The sequence below is a fragment of the Megalobrama amblycephala genome, linkage group LG22 (genome assembly GCF_018812025.1).
Source record: "Megalobrama amblycephala isolate DHTTF-2021 linkage group LG22, ASM1881202v1, whole genome shotgun sequence".
Lineage (NCBI taxonomy): Eukaryota > Metazoa > Chordata > Actinopteri > Cypriniformes > Xenocyprididae > Megalobrama > Megalobrama amblycephala.
The window spans coordinates 16,112,521-16,131,738 of record NC_063065.1 but is presented as its reverse complement, the minus strand read 5'-3'; the positions used below and the strand labels follow the sequence as shown (position 1 = coordinate 16,131,738).

Sequence of the window (19,218 nt, the reverse complement as noted above, 5' to 3'; positions counted from 1 at the left end):
CAACTGTGTCTCTGTCTTTAAATGTATTCAATTATAATTAAAGTTTTCTTAAGGATAAAAAAAATCTATCTCTGCTACTGCTGTAAACTATTAGAGAGCCCTTACTTGCACATTACTAAGGTTACAATTAACAACAGAGCCCAAATTATTAAATTCAGTTGCTATTTATTTTTAGATATAATCATCAACATTCAAATAATAATAAAAACTGTATGTATTGTAAACATGTAAATAACATACAAGGCAGTTTTTGCATTAACTTCTGTTTCTTCAATTCGTTGTTGAAATATAATCATTTACACAGTGGCTGTCATAACTTATTTTCATGACGGATTTATTTAGGCCTTACATTAACTAACAGGTTAAGTAAAATATAATTAATATATAGGTTAATATAGAGCATATATTTAGCGAAACAGTTCATTTCTCTAGCGAATTAACAAGCTGTTGACACTGAATGACTTTACTGAGGTAAATGAAATACTACGTGATATTGTTTACAAACTGTTTTACTGACATCTTTGCGCGGTTGAAACACTGACTGAGCGATTACACGAGATATGATACGTTTCAGTAAGTTGTAATGTATCTTTCAACATACCTTCATCATGTTCATTCTGTAGTATTTAAAGAGGAAGAGATGATCGCGTTCACTCGCGCTACGCGCTGCCGTTTGAACTGAGGCGCCTATACGGCCATCTGTCACGACATTAAAAAGCGTCAAAACGGCATTTATTTTTTGAATTTCGTGATAAAATGGACAGAATTTGAAAGATGGCACTTTGTTTCTAATCGAAAGTAACAAAACACTGAACTTATTGCGATTATTGGTGGTTAATGCTGGTTAAAAGAGGTTAGGCTAAAAAGCATCACTGTGCGCGCCCCCTTTTGGATTGTAGTGTGGATCGCCTGCCCTGAACCGAACCGTGACGTCCGTACTGTGACGGTTCGGGACGAATTCATGTACCGTTACAACCATGTTTTTATGCATATAAATATTCTGATGATAATCTGAATTTAATCATATTCTTATCATGTACGCACCATAACAAGATTTAACCAATATTATTGTTTCTAACCATCTTCATAAGCATGTATTAATAAGAATTTTGTCGTTGGGAATATCCACCATATAATTATGGGTGAGATTAGATTGAAAATTCAAAAAGAAAGAAAAAAAAGAAGCATTTTTAGGAGAGGACATTAATTAAAATAAAAATTAAATATGATAATTAAAAAATAAAATATCTCAAACCTAATTTGCCAATTCCCCACATTCATGTGTATCAAAGTTAGGACATAAAAGACAAATAATTACAAATTAAATGACTAAAATGAATATTCCAACAGCTGTCTTTTTTCAGGCTTAACTAAAACATTGACCTTAATCTGAAAAATATGTGCATGTAAAAATGTTCAGTATCAATGTGTTCAATAATCGCTGCTTCTCCTTGCTGCAAGCACAAAACCCAACCACTTATAAGTTTAAACCTCTCATGTTAACCTCTCTAGTGCCTACATGTGCACTAGAAGACAAAACCACTACAGTTAGACCTTCTAGACTGGCGACTGTGTGTCTTTGTGAAGACTTATGCAACTGCAAACTTTCAGTTGCATCGAATTAATATGAATTGATCGGTGTCCTTGAAGAAACTTGGAAAAGGGGTAAAAAGAATATACCTGAGGCAAAAATCTGCCTTCTTTGGCAGTGGTACTATGTGTAGATCTCCTATAGTATATATTTCATCCTGGTATGAAGACTTGGTTCCTTTAAATACTTTTTCCCCCCTGTGGAAATAGTTAATAATGATTGACAGTCATAACACCTACACATGTGAAGAAAACCTTTCAAAAAGGTGTGCATTTGCATAAATAATAAGAATCCTCATAGCTGTTGAACAGCTGCTACCACTGGGAGCTTTCCAAAGTAATGAGTGATTACATTTACTGCAATCAGAGAACTTGCTGTTTTTCCAGTGTGAGAATGTGCCATCTGACAATATCAGCATAGATCATAAAGTTGGTGTGTGTGAGCCTATCTGTCTATCTATCTATCTATCTATCTATCTATCTATCTATCTATCTATCTATCTATCTATCTATCTATCTATCTATCTATCTATCTATCTATCTATCTATCTATCTATCTATCTATCTATCTATCTATCTATCTATCTGTCAGTCACCGCACTGGTGGATACTACGGAATCACAGATTATAGTCTTGGAAGAATGACCAAGCTCATATCACATCAAACAGACACAATGTAAAATAAATCCCAGTAAAATTTACGGTAAAAAAACGGCAGCTGTGGTTGCCAGAACTTTACCGTAAAAAATACAGTAGCAACGTAAAATAAAAATCTGTTAAATTTACGGTAAAATAACGGATTTCATTAACTGATATAATGTTAATTTACCAACCTAATGAAGTACTAATATCTGTTTTGTACCTTTATAATACACTGACAGTCACCAAACACAGTGGTGATAAGAGTCACATGATGAATCAAATTTCATCACAAGCAGCTTTTCCACAAGCTGAGAAGAACAACACTATCATATAGAAGGTGCACACAGTGTCATTCACACACACACTAAACACCATCATGGAATTTTAAAAATGCAATAAACATTAATTTAACAACATTAGATGTAACATAAAAACCCTAATGTACATAACTAATTAGAAAAAAATGAGAAAAACTAAGAAGAAACAGAGTTATTTCAACGAAAATATATCAAATGTGAAGTGTCATGCAGGGAATTGTGGGAATGTCAATTTACGGTTTTTCACTGTAAATTTTACAATGAATTGTTATTTTCACTTCCAAAAACTGTGAATTTAACGGTATTTTACCATAAAAGTACATTAAATGTACCGTTAGATCTATTACAGTTATTCACCGTATATAGTACGGAAACTTTCTGTAAACCAATTGACAGTTTTTCACCGCAGCATTTTTACAGTCTTTTACTGTTAAAATCACGGTCATTTTTTACAGTGCATGATGTAATGATGCAAAGACGAACGGCGGCATGCTCGAATTTCCAGCGGAAACCTACCAGTACTCAAATCAGAAAACATTATTACAAGCTTACCGTTGTGAATCGGGCTAAGGTAAGGAGATAGTTTTGAACACTGGCTGGATATGTACTTGCTCAAAAATTTATTTTGGATCATTTTTAACCAAAAAAGTTAAGTTTAAAAGTTTAAACTGAATTGAAATAATGAAAGCCAAATAGAAATATATATTTAAAAAAAGGCAAAAGCACATAACAAAACTAAAATAAACCTTAAAGTATAAAAATAAAAGCAAATAATAATAACATTAAATAATAAAAATATTAATAAATACTGTAAAAGTATATACAGTACAGACATGTCCAAAAAATGATGTCCGGCACAGTGAGATCTTTTCACTTTATTCAAATTATTACAGATTTGTTAAAGATTTACTGAGTCAATTGTTTAATTTGTGTTAATAATTTTGTCAGATAAATACCTTAAGCAAGTTTAGTGTTTTGTTCTTCCCTTATATTTCAAATATTAAATATTTCCTCATATTTTCATGGATTAATTGAACTTGTAGGGTCATTAAAAACAAATCCTCGAAGCAATCCCCTCCGGATATCACTTTTGGCCACTACTGTAAATAATACTAAAATAACACTGATTTAAATTGTTTAATCGTCAGTCCTGCTGAAAACATAACATGCGTTACGCTAGTGTTTGACTGTGTGTGTGTGTCTGCATCTTGGATGTCTGGACTGTGGCCACCCTCACCTTTCTTGCCCACAGATCTATTAGAACATCTCCACCTGACAGTTTGCCGGCTCTCCTTGTCTTTAATTTGAGCTTCCTGTTACAGGTGTCAGTCTTCTGCTCTGTGCTGTCAGCCCCCTGTCCATTACAGCGGTCAGCACTGCTCAGAACTCTGGGAGAAATTGCCTATGTCTTAAGTCAAATTATAGGCAGGCTATTGCAATTCAGTTTAACCTAATGGAAGAGGGGGGGGAAAGACAGTGAGTTGAAAAGACACATGGCAGGAAGTCCAAATGAGTCTGGATTCATAATAACTGGAGTCTCTGCTCATATTGAAAGACTGTATCCTATGAAATGTCCAGGGAAAATAACCAATATACTTATCTGACACTTCCCCTGCTGTCTGAAAATATTGAAAAATTTAAGACATTCCATTCGACTAATATTTGTTCCATGAATAGTCTTAGAAATGTCTGAAAACTGAATCTGGCTTTCGGGTACCCATCCTGAGACCTTTAAAAACAGCACAACACATGCATACTAAGCAATATCTCCGTTAGATGAAAAATAGCAATCACCATGATGGGCGGCGAGAGAAATACTGATCTCTTGTGAGTTATGGGTATCCAGGGCAGATGAAAGTAACTTCCTTGCTCTATTCGGAATATCATTATTCCACAGATGCTCGGCTCATTTCAATAGACCACAGTGGCCATATTTTAGCTTGACAGTTGAGTGACTATATCAGCAACAGATAATGACACTAAGGCTAATATCAGCTTCAGCTGCTGTGAAAGGTGACAGGTGACGCATTGCTTTATAACACTATTGAAGATTTATCAGTTGATTAACCTCTGCTTTAGGTTGTTAGCAGTATAAATAATTGAGGTGTGAGCTGACACTTAGAACATGGTAGTAATTTGAGTGAGAAATAAATTAGATGGAACGTGGATATCCATTCATGGACTTCTGCTTGGTGTATCACACTCTGATTCACCCAGAACAAGTCCAGAGATGATGATGGTTGGATTGTAGAACTGTTTCTGAAAAGTGTTAAAGGGATAGTTCACCCAAAAATGAAAATTCTGTCATCATTTACTTACCCTCATGTCGTCCCAAACCCGTAAGACTTTATCTTCGAAACACAAATGAAGATATTTTAATGAAATCTGAGAGCTTTCTGTCCCTCCATTGACAGTCTACGCAACAACCACTTTGACGCTTCAAATAGTTCATAAAGTGATGGTAAAAGTAATACATTTGAATTGAGCGATTTAGTTCAATTTTTCTGAAGAGATACAATCGCTTTGTATTATGAAGAGATTTAATTTAGGCTTTAATTTACATGTAAATATTCATCAACGCACATCAGTTATGGTAAACAGAAGCTCAAGCATGTTTGAGAACCAATGAGATTCATTCTTTTGGTTGAGCTTCTGTTTATGTTCGCTGATAAATGTTTGTGAAATATTCAATCTGTTCATCATATAAAGCGATCGAGTCTCTTCAGAAGACTTGGACTAAACTGCTCAATTCATATGGATTAGTTTTACGATCTCTTTATGAACTTTTTGAAGCGTCAAAGTGGTAGTTGCGTGGACTGTCAATGGAGGGACAGAAATCTCTCAGATTTCATGTAAAATATCTTAATTTGTGTTTCAAAGATGAACAAAAGATGAATGAGGTTGATTGATGACAATTATTTCACTTTTGAGTGAACTAACCCTTTAAGACTCTCCCTACTTGAAAAAAAACACACCACAAAATATGCTAACAATGCTAAAAGGATTCAGATGTTAGTCCAGAGTTCTTTGTCTTCTTAATATTGCTCTTGATCTGGGAAAGGGTATCAGAAGAGATGTCAAGGGTTGGCGTTACCAAAAGAAAAGACCATTAAGTTTACTGACCACCTAGCTGCAGAGTCATTCTACAAGACTGTGGTTGAACCGGAGATGCAAAGTATGATCACTGATGGTCAAGCATAGGTATTGACTCTGTGCATGTAATTTAGTTTATAGACATATTTAAGTCTGTTTTCTGAAGTTTGAATTATAATGTATATGCCTTCTGTCTTCCGGTTTAAATTATATCGTTAATGGTAACAGTGAGATTAAGTGGTTGGCTTGATTTATAACTTATGATGTATGATTTCATAACCTCAGAAGTTATTTGTAAAATAGTAGGTTTGTCTGAGTTGGCGTAACATCTCAGTAGTTGTTATTGACAAATGTTTATAAAATGGGGGTGCATATGGGTGAATGTGGGTGTATGTGTGTTTTTGTGGGCTGTGTATCTTTTTTGTTTAATTTGTTCATTTGATTTTTAATCAAATTTCGATTTTAATTTAATCAATTTAATTTGTTCATTTGATTTTTAATCAAATTTCAAAAGCTCTTTACTATGTTTAATCCGAAGTTATTACTTGCGTAAAATAAAAAATGGTGATAGATAAAGTACTCTCAAATAAAGGGTTAAAAATAGCTCATTTAAATATCTGTAGTTTGAGAAATAAGATTCAGGATATTACAGGGATTTTGGAGAATAATAATTTGAATATTTTGGCAATATCTGAAACGCATTTAGATGTAACTATAGAGGACTTTCTTTTGCATGTGTATGGATACCTTTTATATAGATGTGACAGAAATATAAATGGTGGAGGAGTGGCTTTTTATGTTCAGGATCAAATACCAGTAAAGACCAGACAGGACTTTGGTTGTATTGGGGTTGAAGCGCTTTGGTTGGAAGTGCAGTTGCCACATTTAAAGCCTATTCTAGTTGGTTGCTGCTATAGGCCACCCAATGCACCAATAGTCTGTTTAGATCGAATCTGTTACATGTTGGATAGAGTCTGTGATTTAGATATGGAGATTTATTTTTTAGGTGATCTAAATATTGATTGGAGTATGAATAATTGCTCATTAAAAAATAAGTTGCATTCTATAGCCGATACTTGCAATTTGTCACAACTAGTTACGAAGCCTACAAGAATTTCTTATAATGCTGATGGGACAAAAACGGAAACATGCATAGATTTACTTTTTACTAATGCTACAGATTTGTGTTCAAAAGCAATCTCAATTTGTGTTGGCTGTAGTGATCATAATTTAATTGCAATTAACAGAAAAAGTAAAATCCCCAAACCTGGTCAAAAGATAATAATCAAACGAATTTTTAAAAACTTCAACGAGGCTAGTTATTGTGCTTATATTAGAGCTATTGAGTGGTCACAAGTCTTAAAAGAGGTAGATCCAGATTTAGCTTTGGAGGTTTTTACAAATGTATTAATGCCAATTGTTAATAAACATGCCCCATTAAGACGAATGACAGTAAGAAATATTGTTTCTCCATGGTTAGATGCTGAACTTAAGGAATATATGAGGAAAAGAGATAAATTAAAATTAGAGGCAAGCTTGTCAGGGGATAATGGAGTATGGGAAAGGTACAAGGAATTAAGAAATTTTGTTACAAAGTTAAATAGAACAAAAAAGAAGAACTATTATGAACATAAATTTGAGGAATTAAAATTAAACAGGAATAGATTATGGAATACATTAAACCAAGTAACAGGGCGGAGAGATAAATCTGTACCAACATTTTTAGATGTAGGTGATACTTTTTTGATTAAACCTGCTGATATAGCTAATTATTTAGGAGATTACTTTATAAAGAAAGTCCAGAATTTACAAAAAGATAACGTCACAGGAATACCCTGATTTATCTTTAAAGACAATTAAAGATACAATCATGCTTAATAAATCATGTACATTTAAATTCGACAGAGTAAGTCTTACTACAGTAGAAAACATATTAAAGTTAATGAAAGATAAACCTTCTGGTGTTGATGAACTGGATGTTAAGCTGTTAAAGGTGGTTGCTGATGTGATTACTATGCCTATATGTCATATTATTAATTTAAGTTTAGAAAAATGTGTTTTTCCTTCTAACTGGAAGAAAGCTAAGATTGCGCCTCTTCCTAAAAACAAGAGGGAGCATTTCTCTGGGAAAAATAGCAGACCTATAAGTATCCTGCCGATTTTGAGCAAGATTACGGAGAAAATAGTCTATGATCAAATTAATTTGTATTTCTCTAAAAATGGGTTAAATTCTCTTTATCAACATGCTTATAAGAAAGGGCACTCTACAACGACAGCCTTAGTTCAGATGACGGATGATTGGTTGCATGAAATTGATGATAGAAAATTAGTTGGTACTGTAATGTTAGATCTGAGTGCAGCATTTGATTTAATTGATTATGATTTATTATTGAAAAAATTAAGTTGTTATGGATTTGAAAAGTGTGCAGTCAAATGGATTTATAGCTATCTTACTAATAGGGAGTTTAATGTACTGTTTAATGGTAGTTATTCCCAGACAAAGGTTCTGCGTTGTGGGGTGCCTCAAGGGAGTTGCCTCGGACCACTGTTATTTTCTATTTTTATTAATGATCTGTCTTTTGTTTTAAGGTGTGCCACTATTGCCCTATATGCAGATGACTTGACTATTTTTGTGTCTGATTATGATTCTATCAGAGTTAATAATGTATTAAATAATGAACTAAAATTAATTGAAAATTGGATCATAGAAAATAAGTTAATTATTAATGTTGCGAAGAGTAAATGTATGATGTTGGGAACTAATCATCTTTTAAAAGATTCCCCTGCTCTGAACTTGTCAGTTGGTGGTTTGATTATTGAACAAGTGGCTGAGGCCAAATTGCTCGGTGTGATTGTGGACAGCAGGTTGACTTGGAATGCTCAGATAAAATTAATATTGAATAAAATGGGCAGGAGTATGGCTGTTGTTCGCCACTGTAGGAAATGCATACCGATTTGCGTACGGAAAACTTTGGTGGAATCAGTAGTTTTGTGTCATCTGGACTATTGTTCCATCATTTGGGCTGCAACTACAGAGAATAATTTAAACAGATTACAGATTGCACAAAATAAAGCGTCTCGGCTTGTCCTAAACTGTTCTTTTAGAACAAGTATTAGGGACATGCACAATCAGTTAGCATGGCTTCAGGTAAGAAGTAGAATTAATTATTCTCTTATTAAATTCTTAAAAAATATAATTATTATAAAAGCTCCTGAAATTATTTATAATAGATTGACTTTCTTCAGTGACGTTCATACTCATTCCACTCGTCAATCAAGTGAAGGGCGTTTCTTGTTACCTGTTTGTAGAAAAAGTCAACTGCAAAGAACATCGTGTTTTAGAGCAATGGTGGCATGGAACTCGCTCCCAGTGTTTTTGGTTTCTGAGTGTCACAATGTTAGCTTTTCCAGAAGATTGAGACTGTATTTATTTACTTTGGAGTAATTGTAATTTTGTAATTAATAATGACTGTATAATGAGCTATGGCAATTGAAATGTGATTTGTATACTATATTATATTATGAGAGTGGTAATATTTCGGATTTGGAAGAGCTTATGTTGTTATTGTTATGTTGTTATGTTTAGTGTATATGTGTTATGCTGAGTGTGTGTGTGTGTGTGTGTGTGTGTGTGTGTGTGTGTGTGTGTGTGTGTGTGTGTGTGTGTGTGTGTGTGTGTGTTATACGATTGGAAAGATGTTGTGTGCACTTCTGTATTTTGTCCTCATTGTACTGCCATGATGTTAATATTTTTGATGATAATGTTAAGACCCCAGGAAGAATAGCTACTGCTTAATGGAGTAGCTAATGGGGATCTAAATAATAAACAAAAAATAAACAAACCACTTTTTGTTCTCAGATTCAGAATTCCTCACAATTTTTTTTAGAGTAGACAAACACAAAAGCTGTTCAAAAACATTGCTAGCTGCCTTGTTGTCTGCATAGATAGCTACCTGCTAAGACAGCATCCTAAATCTTTACTTATACATACATGTACTACACAAATAGCAAGGTGAACATGTAGCTAACAACTCTATTTTTGATTAAATAAATGTAGCCTGCTTAGTTAGCGTAAGAGACTTTTTTTTCAACAACAAAAAAATAAAAAAATAAATAAAAAATCCGGTCTATATGCCAAGTAGGATTTAAATTGCAAAAAAGCATTCTGGGAACACTTTATCCATGAAGCACATATGAAACGCTGCTTACATTTTAGCCAAAACAAGGTATTTTATGAGCATAATTTAGCTGCCTACTGCTTGGAACAGATTTCATATAAGGGGTGTGCCTGAATGCCTAAAAATATCGCCTAGGTGGGCAGCTCACTAGGTTTTGGAACAGAGCTAATTTGCTGTCTGACAAATTATAGCTGTTTAAGTGATATGTTGACACATTGCTCAGTCTTCATCAACTCATTACTTCCTGTCAAATAAGCAACAGTTATGAACAGCGTTATAAGTCATTTCCCCTCAAGGAGTCTGAGCTCCTCCATTCAAGACAGATCGGATCACTCTGTAAACGTATTAAAAAGCTTTATATATCCCAAGTCTGATGTAATGGCGTGGATTAAAATAAACACTTGGAATATGAATGGGTCGGTGACTTTGTAGGGAAGGGCTTTCTGGGCCTCTTGTCTCTAGACTGCAATCTATTGTCAAGCCCCAGCAGCCCATTGACACAGCCATTGATTTCCTGATTAATGTACCTCTCTGTCATTGGTGTTTAGAGCAGTAGACATCATTTTAATGTGTGCATGATCAATAGCTCCATCAGCACTGAAAATTTCCAGCAGGCAGACAGCGGGAGATGCTGGTCTGCACTACACAAATCTCTTTAAAACAAAGAGTGGAGCTCCTCTGCCCTCCATCCCTTGTTAAATCTCATATGTCTGAACTATGAAATGAGATCATAACAGTTTGATTTGCGCATGTTGGCTTTACAGAAAATGAGTGCTCTTTAAATCATGCAAAGGTTTGCAAAGCATATTATCTATCTATCTATCTATGGCTCTTGGGTGACATGGGGGTGAGTAAATTATCAGGAAATTTGAATTCTGAACTAATTCTTTAATGCTTTTATGGATTCAGTAATGTAAGTTTGTTTCTATCCTCAGTTGGATACACATATATACAGATGGAGAAAAAACAGAAGTAGAGGTGGACTGTAGAGGTGTATTTATTATTTACTGCAGTAGTGATACATGCACAACTGAAAAAAAGGAGAAAAAAAAAAAACACGAAAAGCCATTTCCATAGAAACTGCTATTTATTTGAGGCATGTTATTTAATTACATTTTTCCTTGAGAGTCTTTAGGTTAAAGCGTATGACATAACATTGCTAAGAAGACAACACTTCAACATAACCGATTAAATGAAATTTCTTGTTCTCAGAGAGGTCACGGAGCAGTGAACATTTCAATATCTGGTTGTTAAAAGTAAATCAAATAAAAACAAGTTCAAGGCAAACATAAAAAAAAAATGGATATACTGTATATACATAGAAAAGCCATATAATATATATTCTAAAATGGTTTTAGAGGCATTTTATGCATCATTTTTGCAGATTATTTTGCATGAAAGAGTAAGTATTGCATATTTACTCCTCTGCTTTTCCTTCCCAAACCAACACCTGCCACACAAGAAGCAATATCAGCCCTGGTCCCCCACTGTGCATCAGCCCTGAGCCTTTTTATTGATATTAAGCAGGAGAAAGTCATAGGTTTTAATGCAGAGCTGCTCTGGTGGGAAGTATACTTCAAATTAGTCTTGGCTTTTGAAATGCTAGTGCCGTCCTCCAGAAGTGGGTGGGGCCGGGTGCTGGTGGGGCAGCTCTCGCTCCAGGGCATCCCTTGGAACATCTCTGAGCATCACAAAGCAGACAGAATGTCTGAAGTAAAGCTTCCAGGTGTCTAACTGAAAGCGCTGCACCCTCTGAGAGTTTTCCTTCATTCAAACTAGGACTTTTTGCTTTTATTCTTTTAGAATAAAACTTTGCAAAATTTGCCACTTTTAAAGCCTAAAGGGATTTCAGAAAGCCGAGCAATCTGTGATGTGCTGAAAATCAAACTGAAACCACAGATATATTCAATAAATATGGGACCCCAAATATTGGAAGCTTTTTGTTTGAATTTGTTTTGTCTCTTTTTGTTTATGTATTTTTTTTTCCAATTTAATATATATATATATATATATATATAAAAACAAGCTCCTGTTCTCCTGTTTGTCTGTTTTTTTGTTGTTGTTGTTGTTTTGTTTTGTCCTGTGCTCCAAATTATAACCTGCTTCTCCTCTCTGTTACATTGTAGTGGCCTGTATTTAACTATTTAGACATGAAACCAATACTTAATGGACAAATGCCATTGCATTAGATAACTAAATACACTAAAATTTGAACAATTGGTGGTCAGTTAGATTTTTTTTCCCACATGATTCTACAGAAATCATTCTAATATGCTGATTTGGTGCTCAAGAGACATTTCTTATTGTTATCTTTGTTGAAAACAGTTGTGCTACTTAATATTTTGGTAAAAAGAAAGTTCAAAAGAACAGCGTTTATTTAAAATTGCAACATTATAAATGTATTTACTGTCATTATTGATCAATTTTATGCATCCTTGCTGGAAAAATAATTATATATATATATATATATATATATATATATATATATATATATATATATATATATATATATATATATATACAGTACAGTCCAAAAGTTTGGAACCACTAAGATTTTTAATGTTTTTAAAAGAAGTTTCGTCTGCTCACCAAGGCTACATTTATTTAATTAAAAATACAGTAAAAACAGTAATATTGTGAAATATTATTACAATTTAAAATAACTGTGTACTATTTAAATATATTTGACAAAGTAATTTATTCCTGTGATGCAAAGCTGAATTTTCAGCATCGTTACTCCAGTCTTCAATGTCACATGATCCTTCAGAAATCATTATAATATGCTGATTTGCTGCTCAGTAAACATTTATGATTATTTTTAACGTTGAAAACAGTTGTGTACTTTTTTTTTTCAGGATTCCTTGATGAATAGAAAGTTCAAAAGAACAGCATTTATCTGAAATACAAAGCTTCTGTAGCATTATACACTACCGTTCAAAAGTTTGGGGTCAGTAAGAATTTTTATTTTTATTTTTTTGAAAAGAAATTAAAGAAATGAATACTTTTATTCAACAAGGATGCATTAAATCAATCAAAAGTGGCAGTAAAGACATTTATAATGTTACAAAAGATTAGATTTCAGATAAACACTGTTCTTTTGAACTTTCTATTCATCAAATAATCCTGAAAAAAAATATTGTACACAAATATTTTGTACAATTGTACACATTAAATGTTTCTTGAGCAGCAGATCAGCATATTAGAATGATTTCTGAAGGATCATGTGACACTGAAGACTGGAGTAATGATGCTGAAAATTCAGCTTTGCATCACAGGAATAAATTACTTTGTGAAATATATTTAAATAGAAAACAGTTATTTTAAATTGTATTAATATTTCACAATATTACTGTTTTTTACTGTATTTTTAATTAAATAAATGTAGCCTTGGTGAGCAGACGAAACTTCTTTTAAAAACATTAAAAATCTTAGTGGTTCCAAACTTTTGGACTGTACTGTATATATATCTCACATTATTATTGGATGGGCTGGAATTCTTGGGTCTACACATTTTATGCTTGCGAATTGTTTGCAAAGATTAAACACACCATAGTTTACATTATTGTTTTTATTTCACACCAGTCTGTAGTTGTGGTATTATATATTGGAGATAATCCACACCTAATGGCATTAAAATGAATATCAGCTGGGGTTTTATGTCAGTCAGGCATTCTCTCTTTGTCCTAGTCAGAATGTCACTTGGTTTTATATTTTATCTAAAGCCGCTTTTCCACTGAAATTAACCAGAACAATTTGTCCCAGGAAGTTTTTTCCCAATAACTTTTTCCCCCAGACCTGTTGCTATCTGCCTTTCCATTGCGGTCTAAAGTAACACGAAGATAAGTCCGGTGACGTAGGACTGCGTGCGACTTTCCAGTTCCCACTGGATTTTGTCCTCCACATATAAGATTAATAAAGCTTGAACCTTGTCGTCGGTCGTATTTTTTTAAACTCCATTGTTGATTTGAATAGCAAACAACTCTTACTGCACACACCGCAACAGACTTTTATAAATGGTGGTTGAAATAAAATGCTGCATGGAGTCACTCAATCAAAATGCTGTGTGAACTCAACCAATCAGCATGTTCAGCATCCAAATCCCACTCCCGAAAGTTCTGGAACTTTGAAAAAGTACTACCTTGTGTGCAGGGACTTTCTGAGGTGGAAATTTTTACCTGAAACTTCATTTAGACCCTGGTTCCTGTGGTCAAAATACACAGAGTACCACGCCAAAGTCCCTAGTTCCTGGGGAAAGTTCATGCGGAGGAAACGTGGCTTAATGCAATGATGTTTATATATTTTAAGTGTAGCTTATACTTTTACAGCATTATGGATACATTTAAGAATACTGTATAGTTTGCAACAAAAGAGCATTGGGTCATATGTGTTACTCGTTATCAAGAAGTATCCATACCATCAGTCATAGTCACTTACAGTGAAAATGGAATTGCTTTAAGGATTTCAAAAATCCTTTTTTGTACAGTGTAAACAGAATGGATGCTGAGATTTGACCTTGCAAAACACTTGCTGTGAGGCAAGACATTTACTTGGAATCAGCTCAGTGAATCCTTCATCAGACATCCTCTAACGAGAAGTCAATCAGTGCTTGAGAGAGTAATTGCGTGCTGTCAATACTCAATCAAGAAATGCCTGCTGGTGGAATAATGTTGGGATTTGATCTAGTAATGCCATCTAGGTTCATGCGCGCTCTGCTGCTCGAATGCAGTGCACAGGATATTGCATCAAGTAGGTTTAATGTTCTTAAACAAAACAAGCAAATAAGCTCAAGGCTTTGGAATGACCGAGCCACTAACTTTGACCTGGAGACCCATTTCCTTCATTTAATACTGAGCTTAGCAATGATTTCTGAACAGCGTCTTAAGTAGACTGCAATCCGATTGGTTATGGTTTTCATGATAGCCTTTAAAATTTACAGCCAAATACCACTTCGTCATTAGCTCCAGTCGCCACATATGACCCCCTAGTGTGCAGACAGAGACAGATGTTGCTATGAATGTTGACCCTGCGAGGAAAAACAACATATTTAGACAAAATATAAAACTTTCTAAAAGCACAATGAATGAGGTTGACCACCTGGTTATTGCTCTGTTGCAGGACATAGCTGTGATTTTGCGAGACATGATGTGAGAGATATACATTTACTACTATGTAAATATTGATTTACATTAGTTGGAAAACCTATTTGCCATTGCATTAGATGATAACATGCTTTAAATCACCAATACGCTTTGTTAATGAGTAGTTGTTTGTGTGATACAATGTAATTTACTCTACAGGACCTATTCATTCAATATAATGAATTCAATATATTCAATATAATGAACTGAGTAACAGGCAAGTATGTAAAAATCACATTTTATACTAAAATAAATTTCCTTAAAAGGTACAATAACTTTTTGTTCAAAATTAACGCAATAATCATCAATCCTTCTTCCAAAACTGGTAAGCTTATTCTAAGTCTTTATATTTTAGAATTGTTGAGATGGTTTTCACAGGAAATTGCATACATGCGTCACTCACCCGTGTGCGTCTTGTCATATCCGTAAATAGAGACAAGTTGCTTATCCAGTATGTGTCTAGATAAAGCCAAGGCTGGTGTAGCTGTATTTAAAGGTGCCCAAATCCAAAATTGAATTTTTGTACATGGAAGTTCAGTACATGGAAAAGACATATATTGAGTTTCAAACTCCATTGCTTCCTCCTTCTTATATAAATCTCATTTGTTTAAAAGACCTCCGGAAAACAGGCGAATCTCAACATAACACTGACTGTTACGTAACATTCGGGATCATTAATATGTATGACCCCAATATTTGCATATGCCAGCCCATGTTCAAGGCATTACACAAGGGCAGCCAGTATTAACGTCTGGATCTGTGCACAGCTGAATCATAGGTAAGCAAGCAAGAACAATAGCGAAAAATGGCAGATGGAGCGATAATAACTGACATGATCCATGATTACATGATATTTTTAGTGATATTTGTAAATTGTCTTTCTAAATGTTTCGTTAGCATGTTGCTAATGTACTGTTAAATGTGGTTAAAGTTACCATCGTTTATTACTGTATTCACGGAGACAAGAGCCATCGCTATTTTCATTTTTAAACACTTGCAGTCTGTATAATTCATAAACACAACTTCATTCTTTGTAAATCTCTCCAACAGTGTAGCATTAGCCCTTTAGCCACAGAGCACAGCCTCAAACTCATTCAGAATCAAATGTAAACATCCAAATAAATACTATACTCACAGGAATCGATGCATGCATGCAGCATGAATGATGAACATCTTGTAAAGATCCATTTGAGGGTTATATTAGCTGTGTGAACTTTGTTTATGCACTGTATAACTGCACTTATAGTCAAGAGCTCGGGAGGGCAGGGAGCGAGAGATTTAAAGGGGCCGCGCAGCCTGAATCGGTGCATAGTTAATGATGCCCCAAAATAGGCAGTTAAAAAAATTAATTAAAAAAAATATATGGAGTATTTTGAGCTGAAACTTCACAGACACATTCAGGGGACACCTTAGACTTATATTACATCTTTTGAATGTCCTTTGATGTTACATCAGTGGGAAAAATCTCTCTCTATGATTGCGTTGGTTAATTTTCCCACTCTAGCTAGAACACGATGACTGCGCAAATGGATTTGCGGGACACTGTCTTGCCGGATGCGAGACAAAGCCCTCAATTTCTGTCCCTCATGGTGGTCACCCTATAATGAATTACATCACATATATCATTTAACATTAATATAACATTATATTCCTCCTGAACAATATCATTGCTCAATCCCAAATCTCAGGTCCTCTTATTAAATAAGATCCAGTGTAATCTCTAAAATGCATCAAATACCTTTAGATTGTGTTTGGGGGCTTCCTACTGCTGTAAGTCAGAGTTACCTCACTCAGATCAATACATTTTGATGTTATTATCTGTCTCTTTTTGATTTATGTGGAAATATCTTGGACCTGAAAGTGAACTATTGTTAAGACAGAGTCATTTTTCTCTCTAATCACAGACATTGTTTGTCAGTTGCTACAAGGAATGAAAAAGTTAGCAAATCTTTTACCTCGTACTAGAAACAGAGAAGCAGGAATCGACAATATGGATGGCCATCTGTCTGACACCAGTGTGAGAAAAAAAACAACATTTGATGAAGGGTGAAAAAGCCATTTTAATAAACAATTAACTGGTTACACTTTATTTTAAGGTGTCAGTATTACAGTGTAATTATACATTTAAGTACTGAGTAATTAAGGTTTAGGGTTAGGATGAGGGTTTCGTTTAGGGTTAATTGCATTAAAAAAATTCATACAATATTAATAATTGTGTAAAACACACTATCATTCATCTTGAAATCTTATGATTCAATTTGCGTCTTTTCCGATTGGTTCTTCTGTGGCTTTTGCTGACAAAAGGAAGAGGCGTTTAGCAGTTTCTGCCAATGAATCGGTATTTCTGAATGGGCTGATGCTGGGATTTAGCAGATTTGAAGCAAAAGTATTTGATGAACGTATACTATGTGCGAAAAGGAATTCTATCACTATCATTATCCCGTTTTTGACGGAGGTGGAGTTTAGGGGCTTTTGCATCTGAACCCTTCAATTACATATAGTCATTCCTAAAACGTAAGCTGCTAAAAGTTCAAAGCACCTATTTATTACAAATATCTCATGTAAGTGCTTTGGTGAGTGAATGTACTGTACCACTCAGAGAGCTGACACCGCCAGGTACCTTTAACCAGTCCATTTTTGGCCAGAACTTAAAGCTGAATCAATGCATGTCAGACACAGTGAAGGCCGGAAGGCCATGGAGATGCAGCAGTAGAGAGCTGTTGGGATGGATCCACATTTTCCATTAAGAATACTGTCTGTTAAAATAATCTGCTGAGTAAACCAACCAGCATGTTTTTTGGAGCAGATTCCCCTGGTGCACTTTACTGATGTCGCTGAGCATTGCAATACTTGAGATGCCAGTGAACTTGCTTTCAATCCCAATGATGATTTAAAGATCATAAGATAGTTCTTATAACTGGTTTTACTTTTCTTCATCTCCAAATAAACCTCTGTAGTCTTGACCCAGGTCACATTTCCTGAGATCTAACCCATAAACTAGACATAACAGCATTTCATAATAGCATAGCTCAACATGTGAAAAGACCAAGAACACCTTAACTAACACCCCAAGTGCCAGGAAAGGAATGTACCCTTGTTTCCATGGTGATGAATTAAAGTCTATTTTTGCCCTAAAAAGCACCACAAGTGAATAATAGGCCAAGAACCCTTTCTCTTACCCTGAAGTTCACATCTCCCAACACAACCCATTTTCTATGTGTTATCGAAGAGTATCTTCGTCACAAAGCAGACCAATACACACCAACTCTGATAAAACCGATAAAAACTCCTGAGGGCTTTTAGGTCTGACTCAACCACAGTTAACTCACCTGATAATATATACAGTAAGACATAGGTTTAAAGGGGGTTGTTGATTATGATTTCACTTTTTTTTACTTTAGTTAGTCAGAGCATAAACAACATCTGTAAAGTTATGACACTCAAAGTTCAAAGCAAAGGGAGATATTTTCTTTTAAAGAATTATCTGTTTAAGGACTACAACAAGCTTCTTCCCGGGTTAGTGACATCGCTAACCCTAAAATTTACATAAACCCTGCCCCCAAGAACACACAACAAAGAGGGTGAGGCCATGTTGGGCTGCTTTAGAGAAGAGGAAGAGTTGTTGTAGTAGAGTGTTGTTACCATCCATCATTTTACGCCGGACTGCTTCACAAAAACGAGGGTCAATTCAACACTGGATTTGCACAAAAGATTAACATGACGGCACATGCTAGTCGATGAGTTGAATCAACTCCATAGCAACTACATAAATTTGTTATTAACTAAATGGCAATCATTATTTTGGCTGTGTGATTCTCCAGCTTTGTTGTTGTTGAGCAACCAGAACCAGAAAAAACAAGCTGTTAAAGCTCCGCCCTCTTCTGGAAAGTGGCGGGAGCAGCAGCTCATTTGCATTTAAAGGGACACACACAAAAATGACATGTTTTTGCTCAAACCCAAATGGGGCAAATTTGACAAGCTATAATAAATGATCTGTGGGGTATTTTGACCTGAAATTTCACAGACATATTCTGGGTACACCTGAGACTTATATTACATCATGTAAAAGGGGCATAATAGGTCCCCTTTAAAGGATTATATACACACGCACAGAAACTTGTTAGCAGCACTACCCTGAGACATTTTCAATAAAATTGTTCAATTTCACATCCGCAAAACTGATATTTCTCAGTATCAATGTAGTAACCACACAGTTTTTGAAGCAGGTAAACTTACAGCTTCATTATTAGTAGAGATGCT

General features: G+C 34.7%; 1 long non-coding RNA gene across 3 annotated transcripts in view; it reads right to left on the bottom strand.

The window, feature by feature from the left end:
• Window positions 1-905, bottom strand: part of LOC125258402 — a 43,224-nt gene extending 42,319 nt beyond the window's left edge. For all 3 annotated transcript variants that reach the window (XR_007182603.1, XR_007182604.1, XR_007182602.1), the window contains exon 1: window positions 602-905. This is a non-coding gene — a long non-coding RNA (uncharacterized LOC125258402). The remainder of the gene's footprint in view (window positions 1-601) is intronic.
• Between the last annotated feature and the right edge of the window lie 18,313 nt (window positions 906-19,218).